The sequence below is a fragment of the Dioscorea cayenensis genome, chromosome 19, assembly GCF_009730915.1.
Source record: "Dioscorea cayenensis subsp. rotundata cultivar TDr96_F1 chromosome 19, TDr96_F1_v2_PseudoChromosome.rev07_lg8_w22 25.fasta, whole genome shotgun sequence".
NCBI lineage: Eukaryota > Viridiplantae > Streptophyta > Magnoliopsida > Dioscoreales > Dioscoreaceae > Dioscorea > Dioscorea cayenensis.
This window is the reverse complement of record NC_052489.1, coordinates 10975396-11000259: the sequence shown is the minus strand read 5'-3', so window position 1 is coordinate 11000259 and position 24864 is coordinate 10975396. Positions and strand designations below refer to the sequence as shown.

General features: G+C 38.7%; 1 non-coding gene across 1 annotated transcript; it reads right to left on the bottom strand.

The window, feature by feature from the left end:
* Positions 1 to 14546: 14546 nt before the first annotated feature.
* Positions 14547 to 14653, bottom strand: LOC120250830. Its single transcript, XR_005533164.1, has one exon. It is a non-coding gene; the product is annotated as a small nucleolar RNA R71 (small nucleolar RNA).
* Positions 14654 to 24864: the final 10211 nt, after the last annotated feature.

The window sequence follows — 24864 nt, the reverse complement described above, 5'->3', positions numbered from 1 at the left end:
GATCCCTACAAAAAGGAGGGGAAAGGTATGATACTTTATAAATATATATATATATATATATATATATATATATATATATATATATATATATATATATATATATATATATATATGATCCTTTCTATAAAGAAAACACGCCTGTGATATAAATTGAGGCTAGTGGATGCACACGTCAGCAGATAACTCAAAAGAATTGTTAAATGGGGATTAGTGGAGGGACATGTCAGTAGGTTAACTTAGCAACTTATGCTGAGTCAGCATCTTTAAGAAGATGATAGTTGGACCAATGGGAAAAGAAGAGATAGTTAAAGTAGTTATGTTTGTTAGTTAGTTGATTGTAATAAAAGCTTAGTTCTTGTACTGGAGAGAAAACATAGTGGATTGTTTTGGTATTTTAGAATGACAATTGATTGTTTTTCCTTGAGTGTTCTTAGTTCTTCTTGAGTTTTTATTGTTTCTTGTACTTATTCTTATCAATTGGCATCAGTGCCGGTTGTGGCTAATCATGGAGGGAGTGGAAACTCATTCACAAGAATGGAGAAAGGAGATAGCTGCAATGATGATAGAGTCGGAGCATAGGCAGGAGACAAGACTACAGGAGATGGTGGCTAAGCTTAAATCAATGATTTATGGGTGCTTATTGGAATGAGGAGAATGATGTTCAAAGGAATTTAAGGGATCAAGATTCACATGGTGGAGATGAAAGGGTGGATTCTAGTATCATTGGTGTCAATCCTTGGGGAAGTTCTATAAAATTGGAATTTCCAAAGTTTAATGGAGTAGGATTGGAAGGATGGCTCTTAAGAGCTAAATATTTCTTTGAAGTGGTCAGGATCTATCCACAAAATATGGTGAAGATTACTACTCTGCATTTGGAGGGAAGGGCAGTCCAATGGGCATCAAGGGTTTGTCAAGATTAAAGAATCTGATGCTTATTTTGATTGGGACTAGTATGTTAAAGCTTTAGGAGCAAGATATGGCACTCTTGATGCATTTGATGAGATATATCCTAAGACACAGTGGTGGATCCAAAATTTTAATTCAGTGGGGGCAACCTAATACTAAATATAAGAAATATATATAATAAAACATAAGTGCCTTAAATGTTTTTCATATGAAAGCAGTATTATGATTGTTCTCTGCGTGTTTTCATAGTTTGAAAACAACACAAGATTTTTCATTATAAATAGTACAAAATATATCTTTTTCTATGTATGTAATTAAACAATCATTCATCGAAGAATCTCCCATTCGGTTGCACAAGCGATTTTTCACAACTTCATGGCGGAAAAAATGCTTTCAACTGATCTAGTAGAAACGGGCAATATCAAAGCTAACTCCACAAGCAAGTACACCAATGGATATACAATATTCTTTTTTGTCTCAACAAGTTTTATAGAAAGGCCATTGATTCCTTTTAGGCTTTTAAACTCATCATGAGATCTTAAACCAACAATCTAAGTCTCAAGTTGATTGTCAAAAGCTACAAAAGAATCACAAGGACTTAAAGAAGCTGTTAAAGCTAGAGTTCTATAATTGGCATCATTTGACACCAAGTCAAGATGACGTGGCAACAATGATGTCATGGCAAATCAAGGTGACATGGAAAGCCTAGTGACATTGCAAGATGACCTAGCAAAGGATGATAAAGTGTCTGGAAGACTAGAAAACCATGGTTGGTGCTATAGTTGGAGGATCTCTCTCAAGGAACCAAGTGGAGAATATATTGAAGCCAAATTTGGTAAGAGCATCAACCTTGGAAGATATCTCTTAAGGAGCAAGTAAAAGGCAACTATCTTTGTAAAGGAGATCTATTTGAAGACACAAGGATATCTATGGTCACAACTAATTATGGAGGATAATCCAAAGAAGGGCACTTGTATTTTTTGCAAGGAACATCAAGTTGAAAGGATCTCTCTTGAAGAGCAAGCCATGAGGAGAAAACCTAAAGTTATGATTTAATCTATCTTTGGTAAGATCCAAAATGATAAAATCTATCTTTGGTAACTCTACTTCTCTTGAGAGATTTATTTCTTGGAGGCCAAGATTTGGAGATCTTTGGTAAGCATCACTTTTAGCAGATTTTATTGTTCATTCGTGTGTATTTGTGTTCTTTTGTGCATTTAAGTTTGTGGAGACAAGTTTGGAAGAAAGGAAGCAAAAATAGATCATGGACGCAATTGTTGAGGAAATTCTTGGACCTAACAAGGATCAAGGCACAAGTTGTGCTCATAGACATGTGGGTGTGTGCCAACCTCTAAAATGCTCAAGTGAATAAACAAATTGAAGGGGCACAAAGGCAGTCACACTCACATGTTCCGACTTGTGCAACATTGTCAAGAGCTTCATCAATGTACTTGAAAGCAAGACGCGACGTGATCTACAGCATGGTTGTGTGCCCAACTCGGCAACCTCAACGAAGAAATTAAAGTCGGGGGGAGTACTGTAGCAAATCACTGTAGCAAAATTAATGTAGTAATTACTGTTCGCAACGCGCAGGAAGACAAAATTTAGAAATCCACACGGCCGTATGGAAATTACACACGCCTGAGTGGATGCCCAATTTCAGTCCTATAAATACCGCTTTGAGAGTTTTATTTGGCGATCTTCTTCCTATCTTTTAGGGAAAGCCCAGCTAGGGTGTGGAGAAGTTTTTGCTGGAATTTAGGAGCGGTTCTACGGCATTCGACTTCGATTTTTTTGGAGGAGAGCTATTGGGGGAGCTTTCGTCGGCATCAATTCGGCGAGGCGTGCCCTAGGCTTATGAAGGAGTCCTTGGAGAAGACGAGGCGGCTCCTCAAGACCATCAACATGGATGATAAGGGGGTTATCTCTATAGATTGCTTGCACTTACTTTTGATTTCATCTTTGACTTTGTATTGCTCCATGGTAGTGGGTGCTTGGACTTGTAAACCCTAGGATGATTTTGTTTCATTGACTTCTATTATGTTTCATTTAATTGATGCTTTAATTGAGTTTCAATCTTGCATGATTATTATTGTGATTTCCCCTTAGAGTGACACTAGGGTTGAGAATCCATCTAGGTAATCCTTTGAAGAGGTGACAACTTCATTAGGGTTAGACTTAGCGAGATTAAAGAGGATCGAGAGGGTGAGTTAAGAGGTAGTGGAACGTCCCTTTCTCTTCCGACGTGATTTATCCTACCTCCAAATTCTAAGATTTTTTTGCGATCATGATAGAGTGAAGTGGTAAGAGATGAACTCCACTGGGCTTAGTTGCGCAAGCAACAAAGTGAAGTGTTGAGTAATCCTTAGTGCTGGGGCTTAATCATGGTTAGGTTTCTTTTGCCTGGACCAAAGGGTTAGATCTAGGTTAGGGAATATGGTTTATCACTTTGAATCCCTAGAGCTTTAAGCAATCCTACACAGTGTGAGGTGTTGAGAGTATCCTTTTCCGCTAGGGCATAGTGTAGAGAGTAGTCACGGTTGACCTTAGGTTTGAGAATGTGTGTCTTTGGATGTCCACAACTCATTAAACTTCAATTTGAAGGCATAATATTAGTCTTGCACTTGAAGCAATAGTTCTAGGGTAAGCATTGTCCGGGTAACCCATTTTATCATCGATTACCTTTCTTTACTCCTTTTGCTCTCTCTCTCTCTCTCTCTCTCTCTCTTTTCTCTTTTACTTTTCTTTGCATTAATATCTTAAATCAAATTACATATTGGTTTTCACTCTAGCTATGTAGTAATACTTCTTCCTCCTGAACAACTATTCCCTGTGGATTCGACTACCCACTCACTGGGGTATTTTATTACTTCGATGACCGATGCACTTAAGGTATACACACGCAAGAGGTATGTCAAGTTTTGGTGTTGTTGCTGAGGAATAGGTGTTTCAGAAGCATTTGTACTTTGCTATTTTAGTTATTCATCACTTGTTCTATTTCACACTTTCTTACTCTTTCATCATTCTGATTTTTTTTTCTTTGATTGCAGAGAAAATGATCAACACAACCGAATTATTTGATACGATCATAGGAATGGTTAAAGACATAGAACAAAAGATGCAGTTGCTTGCAATAAAATCCACTTTATGTTGTTTCATGCATAAGCAACCCATGATTAGCTATTCTACAGAAGAATCGGTTATTGATCACATTAATGATGTTAAGGATCAGAATTGTGAACTAGTCAGTGTTTTAGATCAGTTTGAAAAGTCAGCACTGTCATCAATGAGCTATCATTTGGAATGAAGTTTGGAAAGGGTACTCACTCAGTTTGATTCCTTCTATCAAGAACAAAGGCATGAAATTTTTTTTTTGGGGATAACAAGTGCAACCAATTAAACCTGTGAGGCAGTAAATGTGGAGACTGTTAAAGATTATTCAAACACACAAGCACAATAAGACTGTTCAGACAATATCCTTGGGCAAGATTCAGTACAATTCGAGGAGATTGATAGACTAAAGAAGAATAGATTGCGACCATCCATCGAAGAGCCACCCGATTTGGAACTCAAGGTGTTACCTTAACACTTGGAATATGCTTTTGTAGCAAAAGGGTCAAACTCCCTATCATTGTAGCTTCAAGTCTCTCCACAGATCAGAGAGACAAGCATGTGAACATGTTGAAGAGGCATAAGTCTGCTATTGCTTGGAAGATTTCTGATATAAGAGTATCAATCCTTCATTTTGCACTCATAAAATCCTGATGGAGTATAATTACAAATCTGTAATTCAACCTTAAAGAAGATTGAACCCGAATATGAAGGAAGTTGTCAAAGCAGAGGTGGTAAAACTGTTGGATGCAGAAACTAATTTATCCCATCTACGATAGCGCTTAGGTGAGCCTGACTCAAGTAGTTTTGAAGAAAGGGGGGATGACGGTGGTGAAAAAAGAAAGAAATGAATTAATTCTGACCAGAATATTTACGGGTTGGTGTGTCCATATTGATAATAGGAGGTTAAATGATGCAACTCGAAAGGATCATTTTCCATTGTTGTTTATTGATCAGATGTTGGAGCGATTGGTATGTTAGGATATTTTCAGATTCCTATCGCCCCAGAGGATTAAGAGAAGACAACATTTACTTGTCCCTACGGTACTTTTGCTTATAGAAGATTGCCTTTAGGATTGTCCAATGCACATGCGACATTTCAACGTTGCATGACTGCTATTTTTTATGAACTCCTAGAGGATATCATGGAGGTATTTATGGACGAATTTTAAGTGTTTGGAGATTCCTTCAACATTTGTTTAAGAAATTTGGAACAATATTGGTCAGATGTGAGGAGACAAACCTTGTTCTTAATTTGGAAAAATATCACTTCATGGTCCAAGAAGCATTGTCCTTGGTCACAAGATTTCTCAAATGGGGATGGAAATAGACAAAGCGAAGATTGAATTCATAGATAAAATTCCTCCACCAACAAATGTTAAAGGAGTTCGTAGCTTCTTGGGACATGCGGGTTTCTACAGACGATATATCAAGGATTTTTCAAAGATCACTCAACCGTTAACAAAACTCCTCGAAAAGGATTCTTCTTTCGATTTGAGAAATGATTGTTTGGTTGCTTATAACTTGCTAAAGGAAAAACTAGTCCAAGCATTAATTTTGATCACACCGGATTGGAACGAACCATTCGAGCTCATGTACAACACAAGTGATTATGCTATTGGAGCAGTTTTGGGGCAGAGGAAGGGTAAACAGTTCCAACCAATATATTATGCTTGTAAACTCTCACAAGTGCTGAAGAGAATTATACTACCACAGAGAAAGAGTTATTAGCAGTCATGTTCACTTTTGACAAGTTCAGACCGTACCTCATCTTGTCTAGGATCACTTTATTTACAGATCATTCGACACTTTGTTATCTCATGAACAAAGCTGATGCTAAACCAAGGTTGATCCGATGGATTTTGCTTTTGCAACACTTTGATATGGAGATAAAAGATAAGAGAGGTACCAAAAATGTAATTGCAGGCCATTTGTCTCGTTTAGATGGTTGTGAAGGACAAGAGCCATCAAACAGAGAAATTAACGATTTTTTCCCCGAGGAGCATCTATATTCACTCTAGAGTTTGGCATCAAGTGACACTCCTTGGTTCACGGATTTTGTAAATTATCTATCGGGGAAAGTTCTTAAGCAATGACTCACTTTCCAACAAAAGAAAAAGCTCTTTAGTGATTTAAAGAATTATTTTTGGGATGATCCATTTCTGTTCTGCATATGTGTAGATCGTGTGGTCCGGTGATGTGCATCAAGGGAAGAAGGATGGGACATCCTTGCACATTGTCATTAAGGACCAGTTGGGGGGCACTATGCTTCAAGTAGAACTGCTGAGAAAGCCCTAGCTGCCAGATTTTATTAGTCGACTTTGTTTCAGGATGCACACCAGTTTGTTCTTCGATGCGACAGCTATCAAAGAGTAAGAAATCTTTCTTGACGGGATGAAATGCCTCAAAATCCAATGCAATTTTGTGAGGTATTGATGTGTGGGCATTGACTTCATATGGTTGATTTCGAAATCTAATGGTAATCAATATATTATGGTGGTCGTCGATTATGTCTTTGAATGGGTGGAGGCTCATGCTTTGCCTACTAATGATGCTAGAACTGTGGTAAAATTTTTGAAGAGGCTTTTCACCCGATTTGGAACCTCACAGATTATTATCAGTCATCGAGGAACTTATTTTTGCAACACCCATCTTGAAAAGGTATTGAAGCGTTATGGAGTGCATCATCGTCTCCCTACTCCTTACCACCCGCAGACTAGTGGTCAAGTAGAGGTCACTAATAGAGAGCTCAAGAGGATCCTAACAAAATCAGTGGAACAGTGAAAGTAGGATTGGTCAAAACACTTGGATGCTACACTTTGGGCTCACCGAATAACATACAAGACTCCAATAGGGACCACTCCCTATAACTTGGTCTACGGTAAATCGTGCCAGTTGCCTATAGAACTTGAACATAGCATATTGGACAATCAAGACAATAAACTTAGACTTGAGCAAAGTGGGGGAACAGAGAATGCTTCATCTTAATGAGTTAGATGAATGGAGGTTGAAGGCTTATGAGAATGCTAGAATTTACAAGGAAATAAGTCTGAAGTGGCATGATAAGCATATCAAGATACCAAAGAAGTTTGCAGAAGGTGATCGTGTTTTATTGTTCAATTCTCGTCTAAGGTTATTCCTAGGGAAGCTTAAGTCTAGATGGTTTGGACCATATACAGTAACTCAAGTATCACCCCATGGAGTGGTTAAAAGTACTCATCCGGAGAAAGATACATTTAAGGTGAACAGGCATCCACTAAAACCATACTTTGGTGGCGAGGTTAGTAACAATGTCAAGGAGGTATTCTTTCTTCATGAACCCCCGTGAGTTAAGTGCAGGTACATCAAGTTTAGTGATGTTAAACAAGCACTTCTTGGGAGGCAACCCAATTCTTTACTGTTTTTCTAGGTCTTAGTTTAGTTTTTTTTTTTTTTTGCATGAATAAGAGCTTTAGTGTTGGTGTCATGATTTTTATATGCTATTACTGTGTTTCTCTCATGGATCATTCATGTTTTACTGTGCTTTACTGTGATTGGCGTAGTTTTAGGTCGTTTAAGCATGTTTTTATGAGTCTTTGGTCAGATTTTCATCGCATATGCAGTCTCTGTATAGTGTAGTGGTGCTGCAAATTTGTTCTGTAGAGTTTGCAAATTTTTTTGAGTAATCTATAGAAGGCACACGGCCATGTGGAATTTTCACATGGGGTGTGTTTCTGTTCAAAGCTCAGCTTCTCCATCCCAAGAAGACACAGGGGTGTGTGAATGCCCTTGTGAGTGACCTTGTGACTGCCACACGCTCGTGTGAAATTTCCACAACAGCGTGTGGATCTCTGTAGAGTAGAAGGGTTCCATCTCGAGAAGACACAGAGGCATGTGGCTACCCTTGTGGATAACCCTGTGAAGGGCACACTCCCATGTGGAATTTCTACTGGGCGTGTGAATCTCTACATAAAAAATTCTCTATCCTAAGAGCACACTGGGGCGTGTGGCTGCCCTTGTGAGCCCCCTATGAATTTCCACACAGGTGTGTGGAACACTTAGAAAATTTTTTGGGAGAATAGAGAAGCCACAGGAGCGTGTGGTACCCCTGTGGATCAAGCATAGGTAATTTTCACATGCCTGTGTGGATGTGTTCAGAGGCTAAAGTGGCCATCCTGAGAGCACATAGGGGTGTGTGGATGCCCCTGTGAAGCTCCCCTATAGAAGCACACGGGTGTGGGTAATTCCACATGCCCGTGTGGATGCACAGAATGCAAGAGCCGCAGCTTTTCTTTAAAATCTATTTACGCTTCTTCATCTTTAAACACCTCCATGATAAGTGCTTGTGTATAAGTAATACGAAGTATTCTTTTCTTACATTGAGTATTACTTTTCTCAGACTTTATCACTTATGCATGTGTATTTGTGTTCTTTTGTGCATGTAGGGTTGTGGAGACAAGAATGGAAGAAAGGAACCAAAAGTGGATCGTGGATGCATTTTGTTGATGAAATCTTGGACTTAATAAACGGGAAGACATAAGTTGTGCTCAAAGACATGTGAGTGTGTCATGTTAATCTTGGGTAGAAATTCTTTGTCTAAGGAGACCTCACACACTAGCTGATCATTCTTACTCTCAAGTTTTGGGTGATTTTTCAATTTTTTTTGTTCATGTGTATCTTATTACACTTTGCTCACCATTAGCTCCTTTTATGCTTAAATCATCAATCATATACAAGGACAATTAGGATTTGAGTTTAAAAAAAAAGTTGTTATTCATGAGAAAGCAGAAAAAGTTATCACTTGTGTACTATGAAACTACCTCCTAACAAGCCGAATACCTTATATGCCCTAGTGGGAGAAAGTGTTATCTCTTAATATTTACGAAAGCTACTGCCTTAAGGAAAGATAGTAGACAGAGCTACCGCCCCTGAAGAGTGAAAGCCATTCTCAAATAGCTACTAAGGGAAAGGGCTACTTTAGGGAATATGTGTAGATACTACCCATTCAAAATTAAAATATATTGGTGACACACCCCTTGCGTGTGTGTATCGCAAGTGCACGGGTCATTGAAGTAATAAAATACCCCGGTGAGTGGGTAGTCGAATCCACAAGGAATAGTTGTTTAGAAGCACAAAGTGTTGCTATCTAGCTAGAGTGAAAACCAAGTTGTGATCTTGCTTCAAAATATCAATGCAAAGAAAAGTAAAACTGAAAAGAGAAATCAAGAGGAGTAAGAAGAGGTAATCGATGATAAAGTGGGGTACTCAGACAATGCTCACCCTAGGACTATTGTTTCAAGTGCAAGACTAATATTATGTCTCCTAATTGAGATTTAATGAGTCATGGAAATCCAAAGACACACGGTCCCAAACCTAAGGTCAACCGTGACTAGTCTTTTACACTATGCCCCGGTGGAAAGGATACTCTTGACGTCTCACACTGTATAGGACTGCTTGAAGCTCTAGAGATTCCAAGTGATAAACCCTATTCCCTAATATAGATCTAACCCTTTGGTCCAAACGAAAGACCTCTAGTCATGATTAAGCCCCATCACTAAGGATTAATTCAACACTTCACTCTGTTGCTCACGCAACTAAGCCCCAGTAGAGTTTGTCTCTTAGCACTTCACTCTATCGTGACCGCAAAGAACTTTTCCAACATAGAGGTAGAATAAATCACGTCGGAAGGGAAAGGGGAAGTTCTGCTACCTCTCGACTCACTCTCTCAACCATCTCCAATCTCACTAAGTCTAATCCTAATGAAGTTGTCACCCTTTCAAAGGATTACCTAGATAGATTCTCAACCCTAATGTCACCCTAAGGGAAAATCGAATCAACAAGCACACAAGATTGAAACTCAATTTAAATATCAATTAAAAGAAATATAATAGAAATCAATAAACAAAATCATCCTAGGGTTTACAAGTCCAAGCACCCACTAGGAGTTTAGCTCTCCATGGAGCAATACAAAATTGAAGATAAAATCAAAGATAAATTGATAAGTATTTCTGTGTTAAGAATGCGAAGTATTCTTTCCTTATGATGAGCATGACTTTTATCAGGTTTAAGCGCTAATACATATGTATTTATGTTCTTTTGCGCATGTAGGGTTGTGAAGCTAAGTATTAAGAAAAGAAGCCGAAAGTAGATCGTGAACACACTATTTGGTGGAATCTTGGAAGCAACAAACGCTGAGATACAAGTAGGGCTCTAAGATAAGTGAATGTGTGTCAACCTCCATGTATTCAACCCATTACAATGAGTTGGAGGGGCATGAAAGCAATCACATTTGCGTATCCCGACTTGTGCATTTATAGCAAGATCTTCACCAATGAGGCCTTTGATTGTAGAAGCGACGTGATCTACGTCATAAACGTGTGCCCGTTTATGTTACCCTGATGATAAGTGTGGTTTCGAGAGTATTTTTTGGCCGGTACTGTAGCAATCGTTGTAGCAAGTTACTATTCATAGCTTGCCGAAAATCAAATTTCCAGAAAATCCACACTCCAATGTGGAAATTTCATAAGGGCGTGTGGAACATCCACAGGCCCGTGTGGATGCCCGATTCCAGCCGTTTAAAAACCGTGATTCAGCCCCGATTTCAGCATCTTCTTTTCCCTCTTTTCTCCAACTTTTGAGAGCTTGCGGCTAGGGTTTAGAGGGGTTTTGGCAAGGCTTTTAGAGAGGTTCTACAGCTTCAACACCGTACTCCGCTTGGAAGAAGGTTATTGGGGGAGCTTTCGTCGGCATCGATCCGGTGAGGTGTGCCCTAGGCCGGACAAGGAGACCTTTGGAGAAGACAAGGCTACTCCACAAGACCATCGACATGAATACCGAGGGGGTTTTTCTATGGATTACTTGTTTTTACATTCGATTTCATTGTTGATCGTAACTAGCTCCATGGAAAGCTAAACCCCTAATAGTTACTCGGATTTGTGAACCCTAGGATGTATTTGTTTCATTAATCTTCTATTATATTTTCCTTAATTGATGTTTTTAATTGAGTTTCAATCTTGAATGCTTGTTGCATGATTTCTCTTTTAGAGTGACACTAGGGTTGAGAGTCTACATTGGTAACCTTTATGAGTGAGTGACACACCATGAGGGTTAGACATTGCAAGATTGGAGAGGGACGAGAGGGTGAGTCGAGAGGTAGCGGAGCGTCCCCTTTCCCCTACGATGTGATTTATCCTACCTCCATGTTCCAAGAGTTCTTTGCGATCATAGTAGAGTGAATGGGCTAAGGGATGACCTCCGCTGGGGCTTAGTTGCATAGGCAACGGAGTGAAGCATTGAAGTGACCTTAGCACCTAGGGCTTAATTATGACTAGGGGTCTTTCGCCTGGACCAAAGGGTTAGATCTATACATTGGAATAGGGTTTATCATTTGGAATCTCTAGAGTGTCTTGCAACTCTACACAGTGTGAGGTGTTGAGATTGATCGATTTCTCCACCGGGACATAGTATGGAGTTAGTCACGGTTGACCTTAGGATTGGGACCGTGTGTTTAAGGATTTCCACAACTCATTAAGCGTCAATTAGGAGATATAATAGTTGATTTTGTACTTAAAGCAATTGTCCTAGGTGGAACAATATCCGAGTACCCCACTTCTATCGATTGCCTTACCTCTCATCTATTTGTGCTTCTCTCTTTCTTGTTTCTTTCATTCTTGCTTTCATTACATTTTATTAACAAAAATCATTATTCCATCTTCGCTTAGTTAGATAGCAATCTTGGTATTTTTTTTATTCCCTACTCCCTGTGGATACGATACCCACTCACCTGGGATTTATTACTTCGACAAACCTGTGCACTTGCGAGTCACACGCAAAGGGCATTATCATAAATGCAAGTAATTCAAAGATAAAACCCCTTGTCGTCCATATCGATGGTCTTGAGGAGCCGCCTCGTCTTCTCCAAGGATTCCTTTGTCAAGCCTAGGGCACACCTCGCCGAATCGATGCCGATGAAAGCTCGTCCAATAGCTCTCCTCCAAAAGGAATTAATGTCAAATGCCGTAGGACTACTCCTAAAACCCAGCAAAAGCCTCTTCAAACCCTAGCCACGCTCGCCCCAAAGATAGGTCAAAGATAGGGAGAAGATCCCCAAATAAAACTCTCAAAGCGGTATTTATAGGGCTGAAATCGGACATCCACACAGGCGTGTGGATTTTCAAGTTGCGTTTTCCTCTGCGCTGTAAACAGTAATTGCTATAGTGATTTGCTACAGTGCTTTTGCCAAAATACTCCCGAATTCATTTTCTTCATCAAGGCAGCATGATTGGGCACACATCTACGCGGTAGATAGTGTCGAATCTTTAATTAAACCACATTGATGAAGCTCTTAGAAATGTTACACAAGTTGGAATACATGAGTGTGACTATCTTTGTGCCCTTCCAATTTGTATATTCACTTAAGCATTTTGGAGGTTGGCACACACCCACATGTCTATGATCATAACTTGTGCCTTGGCCCTTCTTCGATATGAGAATTCCAATAACAATCGCGTCCACGATCTACTTTTGCTTCTTTTCTTCCAAACTTGTCTCCACAACCTTAAATGCACAAAAAAAACACAAATACACACGACTGAGCTATAAAATCTGATAAAAATGATGCTCAATGTAAGAAAAGTATGCTTCGTATTACTTATACGCAAGCACTTATCAATTGGTATTAGAGTCAAGAAATAAGTCTTTTGTTGAGTGCATATGGCGAGTGCAAGTTTGTAGATATTTTACCTTATCATTTTATATGTATTAAGCATGTTTTTCCTCGGGTACATACAATTATTTCATATATAATTCATTCTTTCGTGTAACTAGAGTGTAAGAAGGGCATTATGATGAGTGTATAGTGTTCATATATTTCATATCAATTTGTACACTCAATTGGCATATATTAGAACCATATTGTGAAATTCGATGCTAAATACAGTGTGTTGTTCATTAACAGGCTTAGGGCAATGCTCAAAGACGAGAGAGAGCCAAAATAAGTATTTCAAACCTTAAATGATGAAGTTGGAGCTCTCTCGGCATCATTAGAACAAGGACAAGGCAAACTGGCTAGCTTACGGTCATCCTTACGGTCGTAAGTCAATTCCAGAAGACCTTGCAAGCATGCTTATGCCTATAAGGGGATTCAGAACCAATTCAGAGAACCTTATCTGCAAGTCTTACACTCGTCTGGATGCCCGTAAGGACCATCCAGAGAAGCTTATGATCACAGCATACGTCTGCAAGGACGATTGCAAGCAGTAAAATAGTGAAGCTTACGGTTCAACTCTTACGGTCGTAAGCTGGACTATAACACAAATAGAAGATCTTATGGATGGGACTTACGACCCTAAGTCATCCCGTAAGGCTCGCGATCATCTTCTCCATCTCCCTTACGGCCTAGCCCTTACGCCCGTAAGCAATCGGGTATAAATAGAACTTATGAGGATTTCTAGGGCATCTTCTATTCTTTGGAGGTGATTCTTGGAGGCAAGGCTGAGGTGATTGAAGATGTTTGGGTTTTTGTATCAGCTCTATACCTATTCAGTTACACTTCACTTGAGAAATCAGGGTTTTGTTTATTTCTGGAAATCTTTCGGTTCAAATAGGATTGCATGTTTAGATAGCCGTTGTCCTATGCCTCATAATCCTAGAGGGATGCTATGCCTGGACATCATTTTCTTTCTAAATTTCTCAGCTATTATTACCTATATTTTCTTGTGTTCTTTTACTTTTATTCACAGACTTAGCACTTGTTGTTTAGGCTATTTTTAGAGTATATAGTCATTACTAGTATCACCTCCTTCCCTACTGACGGACACTCTGCACTTATGCACACTTTATCACACGATCGGCACATACACTTGGATCCCTATCAAGTTTTTGGTGCCATTGCCGCGGAAGGATAGTGATATTAGGAACACTTGATTATCTGTCACTTTAGACATTTCTTTTTATTCTTTCTTCTCTATTTTTTTTCCTTATTATTTTCTAATTCTTTCTCTTTTGTTTGATTTTAGTGTATGCCACTGAAGAGAAAGCACCAATACTAGCAGAAGGCGAGAGCAGTGCAGAAAGAGTGATTGGAATTAAATTGAGAATAACTCTACTGAACTAACCAGGATCTTTGATAGTGAGTGTTGAGGGAGAGTAGTTGGACACCATAGTAGATCAAGGGAATAGGCATAGGTCCCTTTCAGATTATGCTCACCCCACTCTTGTCGGTTCTCAGTCAAGTATATAGTACACCACCAATTAAAGCAAACAACTTTGATCTAAAGCCTGTGTTTATACAAATGATTTAGAATTTAGTATAGTTCCATGGATTACTGGACGAAGATCCTTACAGTTATATTGGGGGATTCCTCGAAGTATATGATATGCTCAAGATTAACAACATTTCTGACGATGCCATCGAACTTCACTTATTCCCATTTTCACTGAAAGGATGAGCTAAACAGTGGTTTTAGGCTCTTCCTCGAGCATCTATCACAACTTGGGAATAGCTTGTCATAGCATTCTTAGCCCATTATTTCCCTCCAGTGAGAACAACCAAGCTGTGTCAAGAGATTGCAGCTTATGCACAGTTGCATACTGAATTATTATTCGAGGTATAGGAGAGATTTAAAGACTTGTTAAGGAAATGCCCACATCATAACCTCCCTAAGTGGATGGAAATTTAGATTTTCCATCAAGACCTCAATCAGAGTACCCGACTGGTTATTGATTTAGCAGTAGGAGGATCGCTTCGCTTGGTAGTAAGACTCTGGAGGTAAATCTATGGAATCCAAGAGGCAAATCAGTAGTAAAGCCAGCTAGGATGATCAAAGTTAGTTAAGTCACAACACTAGCAACACATGTGGAAGCTTTGAGCCGAAAGATTGATAATTTGTCTACTCAGAAGTTAGCTACAACCATGGCGTGTGACACGTGTAGGGGAGGACATACCTCGACAGATTATTCCATTATCGGAGTAGCTCACTGACCCACTGAACAGGTAGATTTCATTGGTAGTGCCTTTCGACAATAAGGGAACCCCTACAGTGGCACATATAACCTAAGATGGTGGGAATCACCCTAATTTCTCTTTGGGAAATCAAGGACAGCAGCAGAAGCACCCGCCAAGATTTCCTTCTCACCAACAGTATGACAAGAGACCCGCATTGGAGGAAGTGCTCACTTGGTTTATTCAGAGTACAGACATTAAGTTCTAGCAGTTAGACAACCGCTTCCAAAGCATACAAATGTTGATGAGAAACTAGCAGGCTTCTCTTTAGAATTTGGAGAACCAGGTGGGGTAGATTGCCAAACTATTGTCTGAACAGCCTAAAAGAATCTTACCGAGTAATACTGAAGGCAATCCCTACGAGCATCTCAAAGCAATTACTCTTTAGAGTGGTAAACAACTGGGGACAGGTAGTGAAAATGTGATGGAGAAGGAAAATGAGCCAGAAATTGAGGTTATTAAGAGTCCGGCAAGGAAAAGCAAGCCTACTCCAATTGTTGAGAAGAGAACACCACCACTAGTGAAGGAGTACGTTCCCCATCTCCCTCACCTATCAAGATTGAAAAATGATCGTACGAATGAACAATTCAAGAGATTTCTGGATTTGTTGAAGCAATTGTACATCAATGTACCATTTGTTGAAGTCTTGTCTCAAATGCCAATGTATGCAAAGTTTCTCAAGGACTTACTAATAAACAATAGGAAGTTTGAAGAGGTATTAATTGTCACACCCACCCCTTCTACCGAGGTAAATGTGGCACCCATCAGTTAAAATTCCCTTTTAACTGGAAACCCGACACTCGCTTTAAACAAAAATCGGACCTACAAATCACAATTTACAATTTCACACCAACTACTAAGTTCAAATACATAAATATCATGAATACTAATAACTCAAATTTATGGAGTACGACCGCTACTGAAGATCACAACAACAATGACAAGAAATAAAGAAAAGGGGGACCCACTGCGAGTCCTGGACTCAACCCACGACTAGCTACTATACTCGGTCGAGACAATCTAGGGTCCTGCTCCTGCGACTTCTGACACATTCGAGTTGGTCGGTAGTGGCTTAATAATTTCAAATACTTAAATACAGATATATATAAAGTATATAAATACCATCTGCTCAAATAATTTTTCCAACTTTTTCCAAAAATACCGAATTCCGATAAAATACTGATCTTTAAAGAACTTTCGAAACATAAATTCAACATAGATCAACATCAATTTGATTTTTCTCGAGAAAACACAAATTTCGTGAGAGGCTGCCCTCATCACGATTCAAAAATAACATAAATCTCAAATTCAAAATACTGATACCCGACACTCACCCTGACGATAACATGGTCTAGAAAACTCTCTAAACCTTCGCCGTGGCGCGGCTGAGGTTCGAGCCGTCAAGAACTCATGTCCTAACGTTGACCCATCGGTTCACGGTCGGTGACCCGGCTACCGATGAATATCCGATCGGGGCTCTACACTCCCACAGGCGGCCCTCGTAGTGTCGGCCGGTCGACACGCCACCTCAAAAGGTGGCCGTGAAGACCGCCCTCTGCGATGAGGATATCACCAAAACAATCACCACAATAAAAATATAACTCCACTCGAGTACAATATCCATCCATGATCATAAATCAAGAATACCTCGGCCATTTGCGCGAGGACAAGATAAACACATAAGCAAAGCCCAAACTTTTAACACAAAATAATTTTGCAAGTCCCAACACAAGCAACAACATGGAAATCCTTTTTCGAGGGACAAGTATTCACATCACGAAATAAACATTATTTTCCACAAAGCCAATGCCAAAAGTATAACAATGCATAACACCAGTAAAGCCCAGATCCACGACACCATTCCTATACCAGGAATGAAAACCAATTCTACTAATAATGCCGATAAAACATCTTTAATATGCTCACATGGTTTCGCAAATCACTCCAAATCAAAGCATATATACCCATCAAAAATAAATACAAGAATTGAATAATTAAATCACATATACATGTATTTTCACTATTCACAAATACGTATAATTATACAAAACTGATGTATCAATACGGTTATCATGGCACATCGTAGGAAAATAAATATAAGTATATTTCGACCTTATACGCAATTAAACATGATAAAATGAAATACTTAAACATTTATTTCCAAAATACTAGCCATTAAACAATTATTTCAAAATAATAATAATTAATCAATTATTTAAAATAATAGCCACTACCAACTCACCTGGTGTCCTTGGGTTCCTTCCTAGGCCCGGAACTCTCTCCTAAGCCTGAACAACACCTAACAGAATAACATAATAAAATAAATTAACGATTATGACAACTAAAAACATAATTGAACCCAACAGAAAATACATGAAAGCAATAACCGACTCTCTAATTGGGCCCACTCACTCCAATCGGTTCAAACCTGACCTTGCATAATCAAATTGGTCTCCAATTGCACTTAAGCCAACTCAATTTGGACTAGACCATTCTGGACCAACCTGAACCATCCTCAATTCCACTGAACCAAGCTCAAATTCACTGAACCAAACTCAATTTCACTGAACCAGGTTTAATTAAACCAATCAGCCTTGAACCAACTCAATTCTTATACAAAATATATTGAACCAACTTGGTTCAGCTCAAAACCCTTAGCTCAACATCCAAACCAAACCCAAATCAACTTCAACTAATTCGATTCAACCAAAACCATTTCAAGTCCAACCACACTCAACTTGATTTAATCAAACCCCGACCGGATCAATTCAATCAGACCCAACCAATTCGATTCTCATCCAAACCCGATTCCAATTCAATTAAATGAACTTGGTTAAACCAAATCAAACTCAACTCAATCAATTCAATTCAATTCAACTCAACCAAATCAATTATAACTTGGTTTGATCCAACCAAATCAACTTGGCTAACTCAACCAATTCCAATCTAACCATCATCATTAACATCTTAATCATCATAATCATCAACTTAATTAACTAAACCAAACCCTAATCTCGGTGCTACAGTAATTGCTACAGTAAAACCGAAAATCTCATCCTCTATTCAAGCTAGATTCATCACAAATACAAGTATTTTTCCAAATAACTTCGAGCATTCATCATCCATCAACAACAAACCATGATTATTTCTACTCAAATCTATCATTATCTTCATCAAATCCATCAAATACACATATATACATGCATACATACACTCATTCATCAAAAATACACCAAGAAAAGCTCTTACCAACTAAAACCATCCCTCCGGCGAGCTCCCTCCGGCGATCTCCCATCCCCCACCTCAAATCTCCCATTTTTCTCCTCATTTCTTCATTTTTTTATTTTTATTTTTTTCTTCTCAGGGTTCTTGTAGCACAAAGATGGAGAAGAAGATGAACAATTCTCAAACCCTAGATTTTTCCTCTAAATTACATTTTCAGCCGAAATTCACTTTCAATCCCTCCAAATATATTTTTCTTACAAAACAGTCCCTGAAAAAAACTCACCAATGATCCCTGAATTATGAAATAGTATTCTCAAAAGGTCCTTTCAAATTACCCAACGGTCCCCAGGTTATAACACAACATTTTTTTAAAAGATCCCTTCCATCTTACCTTTTCGGGTCCCTCGGTTTCCATAAACATTTCATGTCCACCCTTTTCTATTACTCTTTAACCCAAAATCTTTTAAAAAGTTTTACACTTAGGTCCTTATTTTTTCCACTTGGGGTTTCTCGACAAGATTACTCGTAGAAAAATCTTTACTGCATGCTGTAGTAATACCCTAAATATTTTTTTCCGAGTAATTATCCAAAGGTTCGGGGTATTACAATCCTTCCCCTTAAGAAAATTTTAGTCCTCGAAATTTCTTAGCATACGTCAATCGATATCATTTGAATTTCATTTCTTGGTTCCAAGATACATTTCTCTTGCTAGAAATCATTTCGATAGTAAATAATCACTGCTGCAAATCACTATGTATCGGTCGACAAACAACATGCCAAACACATTTCTTTGGCATCTTCAAAGTCGACTCATTTTTGGATAAAAAAACAATTCAGTCGAATATCTCGACCCATGATCACGATCACGATCAGCTACTCGACTCTTTGTCTCAAATGTCAAAACCTACTATCGGGTCCTCGATCCCGATAAGCAACTTAGGGTTTTAACCCTGATTGGAGACTCTTAATACTTCTACTTGGGCCCTCGACCATACATGCTAATCCCTACTAAACCTCTAAGTCTAGACATGACTTCTAAACTTAGGCTCGGATCGCAACCCGTGATCTCTACCAACCGGGGATATCTCAACCTCTGACTCACGATACCAAAAGATGTCACACCCACCCCTTCTAGGGGTAAATGTGGCACCCATCGGGTTAAAATTCCCTTTTAGCGGGAAGCGGCACCCCTGCTTTAAACAAAATCGGACCTCATGAATCACGATTTACAATTTCACACCAACTACAAGTTCAAATACATAAATATCATGAATCTGATAACTCAAATTTGCGGTATGCAAACGCTACTGAGATCACAACAACAATGACAAGAAATAAAGAAAGGGGGACCCCGCTGCGGGTCTGGACTCGACCACGACTAGCTCTATACTCGATCGAGACGATCTAGGGTCACTGCTCCTGCTGACTACAGACACATTCGGTTGGTCGGGTAGTGGCTTAATAATTTCAAATACTTAAATACGGTATATATAAAGTATATAAATACCAAGCTGCTCGAAATAATTTTCCAACTTTTCCAAAATACGGAATTCAGAGCAAAAATACTGATCTTTAAAGAACTTTCGAAACATAAATTGACATAGATCAACATCAATTTGATTTTCTCGGAAAACACAAATTTCAGTGAGAGACCGCTCTCGTCAGCAATTCAAAAATAACATAAATCTCAAATTCAAAATACACTGATACCCAACACTCACCCGACGATAACATGGTCTAGAAAACTCTCTAAACCTTCGCAGTGGCAGCGGCTAGGTTGAGCCGTCAAGGAACTCATGTCCTTAACGTTGACCCATCGGTTCGCCGGTCGGTGACCCCATGCTACCGATGAATATCCGATCGAGGGCTCTACACTCCCACCGAGCGGCCCTCGTAGTGTCGGCCGGTCGACACGCCACCTCAAAAGGTCGGCCGTGAAGACCGCCCTCTGCGATGAGGATATCACCAAAACAATCACCACAATAAAATATAACTCCACTCGAGTACTGATATCCATCCATGATCATAAATCAAGAATACCTCGGCCATTCGCGAGGACAAGATAAACACATAAGCAAAGCCCAAACTTTTTAACACAAAAATAATTTGCAAGTCCCAACACAAGCAACAACATGGAAATCCTTTTTCCGGGACAAGTATTCACATCACGAAATAAACATTATTTTCCACAAAGCGATGCCAAAAGTATAACAATGCATAACACCGATGAAAGCCCGGATCCACGACACCATTCCTATACGGGAATGAAAACCAATTCTACTAATAATGCCGATAAAAACATCTTTAATATGCTCACATGGTTTTCATAAATCACTCCAAATCAAAGCATATATACCCATCAAAAATAAATACAAGAATTGAATAATTAAATCACATATACATGTATTTTCACTATTCACAAATACGTATAATTATACAAAACTGATGTATCAATACGGTTATCATGGCACATCGTAGGAAAATAAATATAAGTATATTTCGACCTTATACGCAATTAAACATGATAAAATGAAATACTTAAACATTTATTTCCAAAATACTAGCCATTAAACAATTATTTCAAAATAATAATAATTAATCAATTATTTAAAATAATAGCCACTACCAACTCACCTGGTGTCCTTGGGTTCCTTCCTAGGCCCGGAACTCTCTCCTAAGCCTGAACAACACCTAACAGAATAACATAATAAAATAAATTAACGATTATGACAACTAAAAACATAATTGAACCCAACAGAAAATACATGAAAGCAATAACCGACTCTCTAATTGGGCCCACTCACTCCAATCGGTTCAAACCTGACCTTGCATAATCAAACTGGTCTCCAATTGCACTTAAGCCAACTCAATTTGGGCTAGACCATTCTGGACCAACCTGAACCATCCTCAATTCCACTGAACCAAGCTCAAATTCACTGAACCAAACTCAATTTCACTGAACCAGGTTTAATTAAACCAATCAGCCTTGAACCAACTCAATTCTTATACAAAATATATTGAACCAACTTGGTTCAGCCCAAAACCCTTAGCCCAACATCCAAACCAAACCCAAATCAACTTCAACTAATTCAATTCAACCAAACCATTCAAGTCCAACCACACTCAACTTGATTTAATCAAACCCTGACCAGATCAATTCAATCAAACCCAACCAATTCAATTCTCATCCAAACCCAATTCCAATTCAATTAAATGAACTTGGTTAAACCAAATCAAACTCAACTCAATCAATTCAATTCAATTCAACTCAACCAAATCAATTATAACTTGGTTTGATCCAACCAAATCAACTTGGCTAACTCAACCAATTCCAATCTAACCATCATCATTAACATCTTAATCATCATAATCATCAACTTAATTAACTAAACCAAACCCTAATCTCGGTGCTACAGTAATTGCTACAGTAAAACCGAAAATCTCATCCTCTATTCAAGCTAGATTCATCACAAATACAAGTATTTTTCCAAATAACTTCAAGCATTCATCATCCATCAACAACAAACCATGATTATTTCTACTCAAATCTATCATTATCTTCATCAAATCCATCAAATACACATATATACATGCATACATACACTCATTCATCAAAAATACACCAAGAAAAGCTCTTACCAACTAAAACCATCCCTCCGGCGAGCTCCCTCCGGCGATCTCCCATCCCCCACCTCAAATCTCCCATTTTTCTCCTCATTTCTTCATTTTTATTTTATTTTTCTTCTCGGGTTACTGTAGCACAAAGATGGAGAAGAAGATGAACAATTTCTCAAACCCTAGATTTTTCCTCTAAATTACATTTTCAGCCGAAATTCACTTTCAATCCCTCCAAATATATTTTCTTACAAAACAGTCCCTGAAAAACTCACCAATGATCCCTGAATTATGAAATAGTATTCTCAAAAGGTCCTTTCAAATTACCCAACGGTCCCCAGGTTATAACACAACATTTTTTTAAAAGATCCCTTCCATCTTACCTTTCAGTCCTCGGTTTCCATAAACATTTCATGTCCACCCTTTTCATTTATTCTTTAACCCAAAATCTTTTAAAAAGTTTTACACTTAGGTCCTTATTCTTTCCACTTGGGGTTTCTCAACAAGATTACTCTGTAGAAAAATCTTACTGCAACTGTAGTAATACCCTAAATATATTTTTCCAGTAATTATCCAAAGGTTCAGGGTATTACATTAATGGTCACATTGAGCGATGAGAGCTCGCCTTTGCTTCAGAACCGACTACTGTGGAAACAGAAAGATCCAGGGAGTCGTACTATCCCTTGTAAAATTGGTGAATTGGTTAATGAAAAAGCCCTATTGGATCTAGGTGCTAGTATTAATGTGATGCCTTACACCATGTTTAAGAGGCTTGGAATTTGTGAACTTAAACCAACTAGAATGAAATTTCAACTACCGGACCACTCCATTAGACATCCTATGGGAATCATAGAAGATGTTTTGGTTAAGGTTGACAAATTTATTTCCCCGATAGATTTTGTGATTCTAGATGTAGATGTGGATGTTGAAGTGCCCCTCATTCTTGATAGGCCATTCCTAGCCACCTCCCAAGACGTCATTGACGTTAGCAATGATAAATGACACTTAGGGTTGGGGATGAGGAAGTCATGTTTGCTTTATCCAATCCAATGAAACATCCTTCTACCTTTGATAAAACTTGCTTATTCCTTGATAAGACTGATTCAACTATTGATGAATGAGTGCAGAAAATGTTGCACAAAGAACCTTTCGAGGGGTTATTGGATATCCCTCACATTGAAGAGACCACCTCTTTGCTTATACCAATTGTAACTAAAGAAAACACGAGCAAAAAGCATTGCCATGAGGTCACTTCCCCAAAGAAAGGCAAGAGAAAACATTCGCCTAAGGAGATAACTTTCCTATTTTCTCCGACTTTGCATTTAGGCATTATTTCAGAGATATTGATTTTGGTCAGGAAGAGTGTTTTTACTTTGAGCCTCCATGACATACGCAGTTCAGGTACATCAAGCTCGTGACATTAAACAAGCGCTTTATGAGAGGCGACCCAAGCAAGATGTTTTGTATTTTTTATAGTTTGAGTCTTTAGTTGTAGGTTTGTAGTTGATATGTGTATAATGTTCACGTATTCTATATCAATTTGTACACTCAATTAGTATGTATTAGAACCATATTGTGGAATTCGATGCTAAATATAGTATGTGTGCATTAACAGTCTTTGGATAGCGCTTAAAGATGAGAGGGAGCCAAAGGATGCATTTCAGACCTTAAATGATGAAGTTGGAGCTTTCTCAGCATCATTAGAATAAGGACAAGGCAAACTGGGTGGCTTACAGGCAGCTTACAGCCCTCCTTACGGTCGTAAGTCAACTCTAGAAGACCTTGCCGGCATACTTATGCACGTAAAGGGGATTATGGGCCAATTCAGAGGCTTTTACGAGTAAGGATTATACTTGTAAGAACCATCCAGAGGAGCTTACAATCACAGCATACGCCCATAAGGGCAGTCGTAATGAGCAGAACAGTGAAACTTACGGTCCAATGATTACGGCCATAAGCTGGACCGCAACACAAATAGAAGATCTTACAGACATGGCTTACGGTTGTAAGTCATCTTATAAGGCTCACGACAATCTTCTCCTTACAGCCTAGCCGTTATGCTCGTAGGTAGCCCATAAGTAGTCAAGTATACATAGAACTTATGAGGATTTTTAGGACATCTTCTATTATATTCTTCTATTCTTTGCAGGTGATTCTTGGAGGCGAGGTTGAGAAAGATATAGGGCTAATCTCCAACACTTAGAGAGTAATTTCAAAGTGGATTCGACTCTACATTCAAGGGGATTGAAGATCGTAGTCGTCAAGATCATCTTGGGGGCGTGTGTTGAAGCTTATCTAGGGCTTCACTGATGATTTTTCATCAACATGATTGAGAAGGGGATTTTCATGGCTCTCATGCTTTCCTCCATTATTTGTATCTTGAATGCTTTCCCTCCATTAATGGAGGGCTAATTTGTAGATATTTGTGTATAGTTGAACTCAAGGAGGTAACCCCCGAATCGGTCAACTTCATAGGTAAGTTTCCTATTTTCTCTTACCTTGCTTTTGGGAATTATATTGGAGACATTGATTTTGGTTAGGAGGAGTATTTTACTTTGAGCCTCCATGACATGTGCGGTTCAGGTTTGTAGTCTTGTTTGCGTTTGCAATAAATTCTTCAGTTTGTCATTAATTTTCATGTGTTGATTGGATGCTTGTGGCTCCGGACACTCATTTTGTGCTTCTTAGATCTTATATGCATTTGAGCTTAACTACAGGAAACAGAGAAAAATCTGCTCAAGGTTTCATAGTGTTAATGCAATTGTGTGGATATCTGTATCAGGTTTGCACCTATTCAGTTACACTTCACCTGAGAAATTAGGGTTTTGTATATTTCTGAAAACCTTTCGGTTCAAATAGTATTGCATATTTAGACAACCATTGTCCTATGCTTCATAACCTAGAGGGATACTATACCCGCATGTCGCTTTCTTCTTTGATTTCTCTCTTGTTACCTCCCGTATTTTCTTATATTAATTTGCTTTTATTCACACAAACATCACTCGATGACTTTATTACGCGATCGA